At 48.7% G+C, this 13420-nt stretch overlaps 1 long non-coding RNA gene across 2 annotated transcripts in view; it reads left to right on the top strand.

Annotated features, from left to right (window-relative positions):
• Positions 1 to 13420, top strand: part of LOC117882164 — a 42581-nt gene that overhangs the window by 8950 nt on the left and 20211 nt on the right. The window contains exon 3 of one of the 2 annotated variants that reach the window (XR_004646938.1): positions 4517 to 4636. The exons of the other annotated variant lie outside the window; for it this stretch is intronic. This is a non-coding gene — a long non-coding RNA (uncharacterized LOC117882164). The remainder of the gene's footprint in view (positions 1 to 4516; positions 4637 to 13420) is intronic. 2 annotated transcript variants of the gene reach the window in all.

Here is a 13420-nt window from a genome sequence, read left to right as displayed (position 1 = left end):
CTTTGTTGTTTTTATACTAAACTGTGTGTCAGTTCCATAATCTGTCCACCATTCCATAGCTGCCTATTCGAATGATAGCCAAACTCATTTGGACTGGTAACCAAAGCAAAACTCCAGTGTGGTGAAAGGTCAAGTGTGTACTTACTTTCTCCCGGGTTTCCCCCCTAAGAATCAAATTGTGGACAATGAGAATGAACCACAGCATGGGGCAATTTCAGTCTAGAAAGTGAAAAGTTCAGACCTACTTAGAGAAAAAGAGGAGCACATGTAGATTTCAGCTACACAGTTGTATCTGCACCAAACCTAGACCTTTCATGAGAACCATCTCCATTAAAATCCACACAACTAATAGTTTCATAGTGGTGGCAAATTGAGATCTTTGTGAGATTGTAATCAATACAAGGCATTGACTGTAAACAGACAGCACATGCCAATGTTCCCAGGCAGCTGCCATATGGAACAGTTGAAGCTCTGAATACACCTGCTTTAATGTTCACTTAGTACACAAATTCACTTTGATTCTGGGGAGCTCAAACTATTCGATCTATGCATAGTAATAACAGTAACATCACTGGAGGTTTGTAAAATTAGGCCAAATTATTCAGATGTTGGGAGTCTGAAATGAGACACCTAAATAAGTTGCCTGATTTTCAGAGATGCTGAGCCCTCACAGGCCATTAACAGGTTTCTGAGAAATCAGAACACTTTTGAGGTGGCTAACATCAGACATCCAAGTTTGAAAATTTTGGTCCAAGAATTTGTGTAGAAGTAAAATAAGTTGTAGGTAAACTTGTGAAATCTGAGACAGCAATGTAAGAAAACTTACTGCTTCAAATTGAAACAAGTAAAGAATCTGCCTGTTGTAGGCATAGCTGCTGTGGCAGTAGATACTCTGTACATTTATCTAGAGATATAAATACCCTTCCTTCACAATATGCTAACTACTTTACATTTCTAAGGCAACACAAAGTGCATTTCCTTCACATCTTATCTCACCATTCATAAACCAATCCAATGCCCAACACATGTTACAGCAAGTGTAGACTTCAAGCCAGTGCCCCCCACACACCCTTTATTAAATTATGTGCCAGCTGTTATGTACTGCAAAGAAATTATGTTAAACTGCAGGTTGCTGATTTTGTTTGCTGCTAGCAGTGGGGGGTTCGGGTACTTCTGGCATATTTCCAGATAAAATCTGAAATCACAGTTTAATTTTGTATGGAGATTTTCATGACATCTATTGTATTCATTTTTAATAGGTATACATGCCATGATTCAGGCACTTCAATATATTTGTACGCAACATATTTTCATTTAAATCTCCCTGTGAAGTTATCAGTACTACCTTGGTTAAAAAGCTAGCCAGCTGCTTGCTCACAAAAAATCATTCAAGTCAAATACTTCATTTCCCAGTTTTCCCCATTTTAAATTCAACTTGTCAGCAAAGCATTTTGCTGTTACATTAGGAAACCAGAAACATGGCACAGGGAAAAGAGAGTATTCCATTCATGTGGACTCAGCTCATTCTATGTAACATAATTCAGCAGAAAAGATATTTCAATCACAAAACCAAATAGAAACACAAGTGCATTTTGACCATCAAGATTTGGGAGGAATTGTTACAGCTCTGGCCTTACTATTCCTAGTTTCTCTCATCTGCTCAATAACATATTTAAACATTAGCAAAGACACCTAGGGTCTATTTATAAGGGAGACACCAACAAAAGACAGTTACCTTTTCCGTAACCAGTGTTCTTCGAGATGTGTTGCTCATGTCTATTCCACAATAGGTGTGCATGCTCACCATGTGCACCAGTGCCAGAAGTTTTTCCCCTAGCGCAGGGGTTCTCAAACTGGGGGTTGGGACCCCTCGGGGGGTCAAAAGGTTATTACATGGGGGGTTGTGAGCTGTCAACCTCCACCCCAAATCCTGCTTTGCCTCCAGCATTTATAATGGTGTTAAATATATAAAAAGTGTTTTTAATTTATAAGGGGGGGGGTCACACTCAGAGGCTCACTATGTGAAAGGAGTCACCAGTAAAAAAGTTTGAGAGCCACTGCCCTAGCAATACCCGTAGGGGGGAGCGCCCCCCGCAACCCCTGGAGTGGCGCCTCCATGGCGCGGTATAAGGGGAGCTACACGCTCCCCCCACCCTCAGTTCCTTCTTGCCAGACAACTCCAACAGAGGGGAAGGAGGGTGGGATATGGAATAGACATGAGGAACACATCTCGAAAAACACCAGTTACGGAAAAGGTAACTCTTTTCTTCTTTGAGTGATTGCTCATGTGTATTCCACAGTAGGTGATTCCAAACTATATCTGCTGGAGGTGGGAAAGAGTTCACAAACTCTCAGGACGGAGAATGGCCCTGCCGAACCCGGTGTCTTCCCTGGTCTGAGAGACAATCGCATAATGCATAGTGAACGTTTGAACTGAAGACCACGTGGCAGCCCTACAAATGTCCTGAATGGGGACATGGGCCAAAAAGGCAGCCGATGAGGCCTGCACCCTAGTCGAGTGCGCCTTCACAATAGGTGGTGGAGGGATTCCCGCCAGGTCATAACAGGTACGGATGCACAAGGTGATCTAGTTGGAGAGCTGCTGAGTGGAGATTGGCTGACCTTTCACACGCTCGGCCAAGGCAATGAACAGTTGCGAGGACTTTCTGAATGGCTTAGTCCGCTCCAGGTAAAAAGCCAGAGCCCATCTTAAATCCAGCTTCTCACTGGACACATGGGGCTTGGGGCAGAGGACCGTCAGAAAAATGTCCTGACCCATGTGATAGGTGGAGACCACCTTCGGGAGGAACAAAGGGTGTGGGTGGAGCTGTACCTTATCTTTATGAAACACCGTGTACGGGGGCTCGGAGGTTAGGGCCCTGAGTTCCGAGACCTGCCTAGCTGACATGATCGCAACCAGGAAGGCCACCTTCCACGAGAGGTGTGACCAGGAGCACATGGCTAGCGGCTCAAATGGGGGCCCCGTGAGACGGGTCAACACCAGGTTTAGGTCAACACCACTGAGGGACTGTGGGCCTAACATACGGGAAGAGACGATCCAACCCCTTAAGGAATCAGCCAGGCATAGCATGGGAGAATATCGTGTGGCCCTGCATCAGCAGATGGAAGGCCGATATGGCCGCCAGGTGCACCTTGACTGACAAGGGCGCCGGGCCCTGGGCTCTAAGGTGAAGGAGGTAGTCCAGAATGAACTGGATCAGGGCAGAAACACCCCACTCGTCTGCCCATCTGGAAAACCGAGACCACTTTGCCAAGTAGGCTCAGTGTGTGGAGGGCCATCTGCTTTCTAAGAGGATGTGCTGAACCCCTTCTGAGCACGTCCTTTCCTCTCTACCTAACCATTGAGCAGCCATGCTGTGAGGTGGAGTGCCGCCAGGTTGGGGTGGAGGAGGTGGCCCTGGTCCTGGGGGAGCAGGTCTGGGCGGAACAGCAATGGCCGGGCGACCGCCAGGCCTGTGAGGGTCCTGTACCAATGCTGCCAGGGCCATGCCGGGGCAATCAGAAGGACCCGGGCTTTGTCGGTCTTTATCTTTTCCAAGACCTTGCCAATCAACAGGAACGGGGGAAAGGCATAGATAAACTGGCTTGACCAGGATAGGAGGAAGGCATCGGAGATAGCGCCCCATCCCAGCCCCCCCCCCGGAGCAGAACTGGGGACAGCGACTGTCCTGCTGAGTCACGAACAGGTCCACCTGGGGAGTTCCCCACACTTGGAAAAGTCTATGCACCACCTCTGGGTGGAGAGACCACTCGTGCTGAGAGGAGAAGTCCCTGCTCAAGCGATCTGCCCGTGTGTTCCGGGCGCCCAGCAGATGGAAGGCCTGTAGGCAGATGTCATGTGCTATACAAAAGTCCCACAGCCTGAGGGCTTTGCGGCAGAGGATTGGGCCCCGCCTTGCCTGTTGATGTAGAACATCAAGGCCATGTTGTCCGTGAAGACCCTGATCACCCAGCCCCCCCAGCTGCGAGCGGAAGGCCATGCATGCCAACTGTACCACCCTGAGCTCCTTGACGTTTATGTGGAGGGTCAGATCCTTGGGTCTGAACATTTCCCACGTGGGCCTCCCATCCCAGGTATGACGCGTCAGACACCAGTTCCAGTGATGGGGCCCTGCCCCTGAACGGGACCCCTTGGAGCATGTTTCTCGGGGAGGACCACCACCATAGGGAGGTGATCACTGGCTTGGGCACTGTGAGGACTTTGTCCATCCTGTCCCTGGCCTGGGAGAACTCTGAGGCCAACCAGAGCTGGAGGGGCCTCATTCTGAGTCTGGCGTGATGGACCACATATGTGCACACCGACATGTGACCCAAGAGCTGGAGGCACACTCTGGTTGTTGTCACCGGAAACCTTGTGACTGTTGATGAGTCTCTTCAGGGTCTCGAACCTGTCCAGTGGGAGGGAGGCTCTGGCTGATGAGGCATCCAGGACCACCCCGATAAACTCTATGGATTGTACCAGGACTAATGTGGACTTGGTGTTGTTTACCAACAGGCCCAAAGTGGTGCACGTGGACAGAAGGAGCGCCACATGATCCTGCACCTGCGACCAGGAGCTGCCCTTGACCAACCAGTCATCCAGATAGGGGAAGATCTGGACCCCATGGTGCCTGAGGTAGGCCGCCACCACTGACATACATTTTGTGAATAGTCTGGGGATAGTGGACAGGCCAAACGGGAGGACTGTAAATTGGTAGAGTTCCTGCCCCACTGTGAAATGGAGGAAGCGTCTGTGCCCCTCAAATATATGAATGTGAAAGTACACGTCCTGCAGATCGAGGGTGGCGTACCAGTCCCCGGGATCCAGGGAGGGGATGATGGAGACCAGGGAGACCATGCGGAACTTGAGCTTCACCATGTACTGGTTCAGGCCTCACAGGTCCAAGATGGGCCTGAGCCCCCCTTTGGCCTTCGGGATAAGGAAATAGCGGGAGTAGTACCCCTTGCCTTTGAACTCCCCCGGTACCGCTTCCACCACTCCTAGGCCCAGGAGCCATCCCACCTCCTGCTCGAGCAGAGCCTCATGCTAGGGGTCCCCCAGGAGGTACAGGGCCAGGGGATGGTTAGGCGGGGAGGAAGTAAACTGGAGGGTGTAGCCCTGGGAGATCAGTCCGAGGTCAGCCGCGACCACTCTGGGAGGAAAGCACACAACCAATTGGAGAAGGGAAGCTTTATTGAGGGTGGATCCCTGATGAGAACTGGCAGGGCGCCCCTGGGCGTCCCGTCAAAACCACCTTCTCCCCGCTTGCTTGCCTTGGAGGACCCAGGCTGGGGAGCAGGCCGAGACTGCCTCTGTGGGCGCCTCTTATAGTTCCGCAACTTCTTATAAGTGGTCTCATATTTTGAATGGGTGGCCTGAGTGGGAGTCTGCTATGGCTTGAACTTAGGTTTAGCCAGAGCCATAACATAGAGACCCAGAGTCTGGAGAGTCATGCAGGAGACTTTCAGGCCATGCATCTTTGTATCCATTTGTTCCGCAAACAGAGCTTTTGAGCGGTCCTGCAGGGAGGTCTTAGAGGAGGGGGCCAATAAGGCCAGGGTTTGCCACAGGGCATTTGAAATTTTCGCCACCATTTCGTGGAGAGGCAAGGCCACCCTGCCCGGTGCCAAGGAGGACAGTACATTAAACAGGGAGTCCAAGGGCTCCTCCATCTCCTTTGCTTGGAGGTGGAGGCTTGATGCTCCCTTTATAAAAGGAGTTCTTGGTGGGCCCTAAAGTCCACCTGCGGGATGGAGGGGTTGTAATTGCCTCATCCGGGGAGGGTGCGAAGGCCGGTGCAGTACTTTGTATGTCCACCGGCACCAGAGGGTCCACCACTTGGTTGGTTTCCGGGCACGGTGCCGAGGATGCATGTTCGACTGATTTCTTCCTTGGAGGTCTGGAGAGAGAGGCTGATGGTCCTTCTGAGGCTCCGGCCACCGAGCAAGCCCCCACTGGGGGCTGCATCACGGGCCTCAGTGCCCACTGGTACCATTGGGCCGGCCACGGGGCCCGGTGCCGCTGCATCTGCTGTGGCACTGGCAGAGCCGGCTGTTCAGCCTGGCTGGCTTGGCCCATTGATAGATGACTACGAAGGGAGGCCGGGCTGACATACGACCTGCTGCTGTCCTTGGACCGGGAGGAGCAGCAGCGCCGGGAGCAATGCCGACATGGAGGACTGGTACCATCGGTAACAGCTGCTCTGTGATCGGCTCCGGCAGGCGGACCCACGGCAGTGATTGATGCCCGGGGCTGCAGAGGCGGTGCCGTGGCAGGATCCTGGAGCGGGACGACGAACGGGAACGACGTCAATGTTCATGCCATGACCAGCTGCGATAGCCCTGCCAAGTCGAGGACCTTTTACGTTGACTGCCTTGGTCCCGTCGGTGTTCGCTCCTAGAGGCAGAGTGGTGCTGAGAGTCTTGGTCAGACAGAACCCAACCAGACAGCCTGGTGGGCGTTGAGGGCAATCCACGTGGACTTTGCCCCGAACAGTCTCTGGATGGCGAATGGCGTCAGGAATGTTCCCTCAACTGAGACTGGTACTGAGCCGGGGGTGACTGCGGAGATCCCACCGGTGGCTTGCCTCTGGAGTGCGGGGTCGACATCGGCGATGTTCCTGGTACCGGCATGGACATAACATCCCGGGCTGCCTACAGGGCCTCTGGTGTGGAGGGCACCCGGACACCCAGGGAGGCCTGCTCCGAATGGGCCGGGCTACTCTGCTCGACTTGAGTCAGAGGCCTAGCGGTTGGTGGGGATCGAGGACCGCCCAACATGGGTCTAGACTCTGTCCCGGGATTACTCCGGTGCCGCGGCGAAGAAGGCCTCTTCCTAGTCTTCTTGGAGTGCTCTGTGGATGGGGAGCTGTGCCAAGTAGTCAATGGTGCCGAAGGGTCGCCGCGCACCGACACTGCGGTGCCAACTCGGAGCAGCGCGCCGGAGCCGGGGTCAGCGCCGACTCCATCAGAATAGCCCGGAGCCTAATGTCCCTTTCTCTCTTGGGCCGAGGTTTAAACAACTTGTAAATCTTGCAGTGATCGCTGAGATGGGTTTCCCCTAAACAGTCTGCATGCGAATCACTCACTGGCATAAATCGTCTACAAGTGTCGCATGGCTTAAAACCCAGGGTACGGGGCATGCCCCGGCCAGGGCGTTCTAGCTAAACTAAACTAACTACAGGTACCATACAAAACGAACAAGCAGTTTTGGGGATGAGCTACAGCAAAACTGGAGCAGAGCAGTTCCGAAGAAGGAACGGAGGTGGGGGATGCAGGCAGCGCCCCTTATACCGCACCATGGAGGCACCACTCCAGAGGTCGCTAGGGCGCTTCCCCACGGGTACTGCTAGGGGGAAAACTTCCGGCACCGGTGCACGTGGCGAGCATGCACACCTACTGTGGAATACACATGAGCAAGCACTCGAAGAACTTTGGCTTTTAGCAACAAAGCACAGACCATGAGATAGTGAAAATAGGTACTTACTACTATTAAGTTACAGGTGTTCACAGTACATATATCCTGTCAGCCCTTTTCAATACAATTAGGAAGCAAACCTTTAGCTCTGAGGTGGCAGAGGCAAAACAAGACACAACAGGACAGGAAGAGACAAGCACCCCCACTAACCCCCCAGGCCTCTCTGGACCCAGAGCCATCCCATCGGGGCAACCGTCCCGGGCCCCGTGCTTTGTGGGTCCCCACACTTCAGGGGGATGTGGGGTCCAGGGCAGCCTGGGGGAGTAGCAGGGGGGCCTGGCGCTGGCAGCAGCGAGGGACCTGGCCCCCAGCGTGCCCCTGCTCCGCCCCCTCCCTGCCCCCATTCCACCCCTTCCCCCAAGCCCCTTCCCCATCTCTTTCTGGCTTCCAGTCCCTCCACCAAGCGACCCCGGGGCAGGGCAAAGAGGGGCAGGCTGGGGCCGGGTCACTCGCTGCTGCTGGCACCAGACCCCGCTCTAGCTCCCTAGGCCACCCGGGACCCTATGTCCCACCGAAGCACAAGAAGCTGAAACATTGGTGGAGCCAGGCCCACGGTCCTAAATATTGGTGGAGCACGGGCATCATGGGCCCATATAACTATACCACCTTGCCTTTTGTAGAGAGGACTGCTTCCTACCATTTCAGTTGGAGAAAAAGACACAAAATGGCAGATGTGTAAGAGAGAGACCTTTAAGAAAGAAAACATACACCCAATAGGAAGAGGAGTTAGAAAGTTATCAGTAACAGGTTTGTGATTTAGGCTAAATACTATGAAGAGCTCACATTAATTTGTTATGTGACTAATCATTCATGTCTGCAGATTGAACCATCATTTTAAAAATTTACAGTAAAATTAATTCAGGTGGCAAAGTGGAACAATAGCTTTTCATCTATGGTAATTTGGATTCAAAGCCTGTATTTGTTCCTGGCACAAGCCTATTTCCTTTATATATTTTAACTGGACAATCAGACAGGGGCCACATTAGTGATCCTTGCCCTGTAAAGGCACTTGGAGAAGATTTGAAGAATCTGGGAAATTCAGCAATCAGATTTCATGGAACACAACAAAATAAGCAGCAACTTTAGACTAACTTTATCTTCTGCTGTTTCTCTCTCAGAAGCTGGGGAAACCCTAACAAAAATTGTCTATGTCCAAATAAGGACATTAAGTTATTTTACATTTTGTAATTGGCTTTTTTAGAAAAGAGGTAGATGAAAGTCTTATTTCTAGTAAGCAGGGTTTCTACATGGTTGACATGCACTTCCTCATTCAGTTAAAATGTAGCTTAAGCTTGTTAACTCACACTCTCTTTGTCAGTCATATCTCTTATACTGAACAAGTGCAAGAAATCATGACTTCGGCATTCATTACTGCAGTGACTTAAGTTATTAAGTTGAATTTGAATATGTTTCATAAAGACATACATGAACATGATTTGTATTTGTAGCTGTCTAAAGGATCCATCATCAATACTACCTTGTGTAGATAACCCAAACATCTGAAGAACAGTCACACTGGCAATGAAATTCCAAAAAGCACAGATCATTACAATAATATACAAGTACAAAGATCAGTATACAGCACTTTCCCTAAAAAGTCATTGGGCGGGGGGGGGGGGGAGAGGAGGAGAGAGGATGTTGCAGTTCTCTCCAATACAAAAGGGTGCANGCATCAGCAAACACCCCTCCCCAAAACAGGACGTGGGGGGGGGGGGGGGGGGGAGAGGAGGAGAGAGGATGTTGCAGTTCTCTCCAATACAAAAGGGTGCATTCAATAAGTAAAGATACAATTGTCAGTTAACTTTTGTTAAAAAGACCCAGTTTTGAGAGGTTAAAAACGTAGCTTTTTACTGGGATACAGGATGCTAAAATACACAATGCTACACATGCTATGGGATTGGTTCAAACATTTTTGGAAGTGTAAGGGAGGGGGTCCAGCATTTTGCTATCCCTTCAAGTCTCACTCACAACAAAGCTGTTCATATAGGGGCAATTCCAAGGTGGGTCAATCTCAAAACTACCAGGAATACTTGTTTCTGTGATGTTGTATATATTAGGGAAATTTACCACGACCCTGTGTGTGGGTCTCCCTAGCACACCTGCACCCTTGCCTCCATACTAGCGCTCCCAGTGATGTGTATCCATACCAAACATCTTTTGAATTGGACACGTTTCCAGCCAGGTTAACCACTGTGTCAGTCTCCACTGCCACAGTGGACACAGTCTGCTGCTGTAACACCTCAAATGGTGCAAATAGTCCTCTTCCATCCCAGAGCATTTTGGTGGCCTGTCTGGTCTAGGTTCTGTGCTCCACTGACTAGAAGTCAAGTTGATCAGACACCACTTACCTGTACAAAGTTGCACACACATGGGTTGCAGATGCAAACTACTAAGACTGCAAGTATCTTCTGCTTCAAGCACTTGAATATTACCTGCATGTCATAGAGGAAGCCTTCTCATAAATAGGCTGCCAGCTGGCAGGCCCTGGTCTCAAGTCTGGGGAGAGGTGGAGATGCAAGGTAAGCCAGGCAACATAATTAGAAATACTCTGTTTTATGTCCAGGTGGTGGCAGAGTTTAGGATAACCAAGACTAGCAACCAATGCCAGGGGATTAAGGGCCTTAAACTACAATATAACAAGGCCCAGAGAAAATAACAGTTAGTGAAAAACATGCTCATTTTATGATGAACTTGATAGGCTCCTGGGCATTTGCTGCCCCAGTGAGTCTTAAGTGCTGTGAGTCCACAATGAATCACTTTGTGGTGTGGTTGTGAGGGCTCAGGACTGCCAGCAGGGAGGATCAGGAGGCTAAGGAGATGCACTGAGAGATACCTGATATACTGCTAGGATCACAGGATCTTTTTGAGGTGGACTCAGGATCCAAACGTGACTGGTGACCCAATAGGCAAGCCAGTTCTGTGATGGAGGATCTGGGACCCTTTACAGGAGATAGGTAGCTCCTTATGATAAAGGTACCAATGAGGGTGGATTTGGCAGGCTCAGTGGAAAAGTTCTCCAGATTCTTATGAATAGTGCCATTATTATTTGTGAAAGGATGGATATAGCCTCATACCAGGGCAGAAGCGTCCACACTCTCTCTCTGCTTCACTAGTCTCCATTCTCCACCTGCACCACTGTAGCACAAGTAACAGCTGGCTAGACCCTTCCTAGCTCCCCCAATTCAAGCCCCTCAGAATTTCCTAGGTCTTGTAATTCTCTTGGCCCCCATTTTAGCTCATAGAGCATTGTTCCAGGTGGAAGCAGAAGGGCCTGCTTTGGCATATATGGCAGCTCACTGAACCAAGTCAGGTGGCTGAACTTGGAAAGAAGGACCAGTTGGGAAAAAAATTCAAGAAGTCACACAAACTGCAGTGTTAAAAGGCAAAACATAGGAACATTTTATTGCAAGAAGTTACATATTGGGCACTATGGCCAAAATGTTTCCATTACATTGACTCTGCTAGCCCACGTGCCAGGCAATGGCATTCACATCGCATGCTGAGCTTATACACCTGAAATCACATGAAATTAGTCTGACTTTCTATGAAACACTTTCCTAAGCAGATTCTTTCTAGCTGTTTAGGTAATACCTTTAAAACTGTATAAAGCACAATTCTGGAATGTAACCAATGTGCAAGTAACAATCCACTGACTAGTGGGGTACAAACTACAGTCTAGTAGAGAGTTCTGTTAACTATAGCCCTTATTTCATCCCAATCCCTAATTACTGTTTCCAAAAACCATTCATAAGAGCAAACACTTGCTATTCATCACCATTCTGCTCGGTGTATAGCTGAATTTTCTTCTATATATGTTTGCATACTCAGGAAAAGGCTTAATCTATGAACAAGCCTTGGAAGAGAACACCATTAATGTCAAAATAGTTTGGTGGATTCCACACTGCTCACTCTTATGAAGTTCTAAGTTTTGAAAATCCTGGAATTATGCATGTTTCAAGGCTCCAAAGGCTTCATGAACTTTTTATAAAGATCCAAGAAGGCCTGCACCACCACGGAGAAGCAGCCCTTCCAGTTAAGTGTATTCCTGAGCTTGTTTGGGAAGATGGTGGGACACAGAATGGATATATGGATTCTTCCATCAACAACTCACAAAACCCAACTGTTTAAATACCTTGATAAACTTAGGCACATTAGCAGCTTTATCACACACTCCTGCAATACACTAGGTTTTGTCTTGCACACTTTCACCAGAACAGCAACTACCATGGACTTCCTGATTCCAGACTGACTCTCTCCAGATGACTGGTAATGAATCTGGGGTGGCCAAATTCAACAGGATGATGACTACTCTTTTCCACAGAAGTCTAGCACTGCAGTATTGGGCCCTGGTTAGCATAAGAGTTCCGGAACAGTTTCTTTTTTCATCCCAAGGTTCTGTAGGTAGAGCTGGCCATCCCAAGTCACCAGAACAACTCTGTCCCACAAGCTTGTAGTCATGGTTCACCGGGTGCAATTCATCCAAGAGTTAAAACACACAGCTATGCATGTGTCAAGCAGCAGTAAGTGCCTGATGTGTGTTTGTGTCTCTAGCTCTCTGCAGGTATTGTCTGAACCATTTCACCACTCTGCAGCAGCTCACTCAGATGCCTCCTAATGGCTTGTCAAAAATTTGACTTTTCCCGTAATTCTCCTGTGCTTCCCAGGATATTCTAGAAGTCCTTCCACAATCTGCCAGAAGCAAACAGCTTGCGAGAGCTGTACCAGAAACTAGGATAGTTATTGGGAGGTCAGTGCAACTACATTGCTGTAGAAGAGCATAATATAAGGAGACAGAGCAAAACTGCAACGGTCTTTAGCCTGAAACATGGCTAGTGTGGACACACTGTACCACTGGTGCTTACATGAGTGCAATTCAAATGGTTCAACTCCCTAGTGAAGACTCTGCCTAAAGCCTCCTAAGCACAGCAAATATGCAAAGATTCAACATCCCTATGCTCAGAGGACTGGACTTATGAATTTTGTCATTTGGCAGGGTGGGTGGCTAACAAAAGACTGAAACATTTTGGAAAATGTGTGTGGCCTGATTTTCAGAGGTTTTGAGTACCTGTAACTCCCATGGAAGTCCATGAAATCTAAAAAGTGGCACCTCTGAAAAATCAGACCAATCATCCTTATTGCTTGACATCCATGCTAAAATGATCCATTGTAAAACTGTCTTGCACTTCACCAAACACCCTATGCATCACCCCTCCTTTGCTTTTCCTGTCAGTTCTTTCCAACTTTTTGGAAAGTTGTAATCCCTCTTCTACGAAATTATATATTTTACCCTAAGAAAGCTAATAAACGCTTTTAACTGGAAAAAAAAAATCAGCCTTATCAGTTCAGGCTGAACATGGTCATTCGAATTGGCCACAAAGCAACATGTATAAACTAGTCAGAATGATTTATGTTAATTCAGTCGTCATCTCCATTCAGTTCCTAGTGGAAAAGTGTCTGCAACACAAAAACAATCCATCACAATTGGCACCCTTTCTGGTGATCTCATCGGAGAGACAAGGCATGGGAACTCAGCTGGTTACCAATAAATATATTAAAGTACAGTAACCAGTAATGGCTATAAACAAAAGAAAAGGCCAAACACTAGACCAAATTTTTCAAATTGGATGCCCAGCACGAAGTGTGAAAATCCGTATTTTGGAACCTACATAACGTGGGCTGAGACGTACTGAGCAACTTACTGAGTCAATGGAAGCACTGAAGTCAGTGGGAGCTAAATGGGCTGTGAATGCTAAGCACTTCTGAAAATCAGACCACTTATTCAGATGCCTACAGATGGAATTAGGTGCACAAGTTTGAAAATTTTAGACTTCTCTGTGAAATGAAAAAGGATGAGCGATTTAACTAAACCTGTTCTATCAGATTTTTCATTACCTCCATAGTACCGGAAATTGGGATTTATGGAATCTGACAGCAAATACTGAT

This window comes from Trachemys scripta, chromosome 8 (genome assembly GCF_013100865.1).
Source record: "Trachemys scripta elegans isolate TJP31775 chromosome 8, CAS_Tse_1.0, whole genome shotgun sequence".
Taxonomy (NCBI): domain Eukaryota; kingdom Metazoa; phylum Chordata; order Testudines; family Emydidae; genus Trachemys; species Trachemys scripta.
The sequence above is the reverse complement of the archived record's forward strand: the minus strand, read 5'-3'. Positions and strand labels throughout refer to the sequence as shown.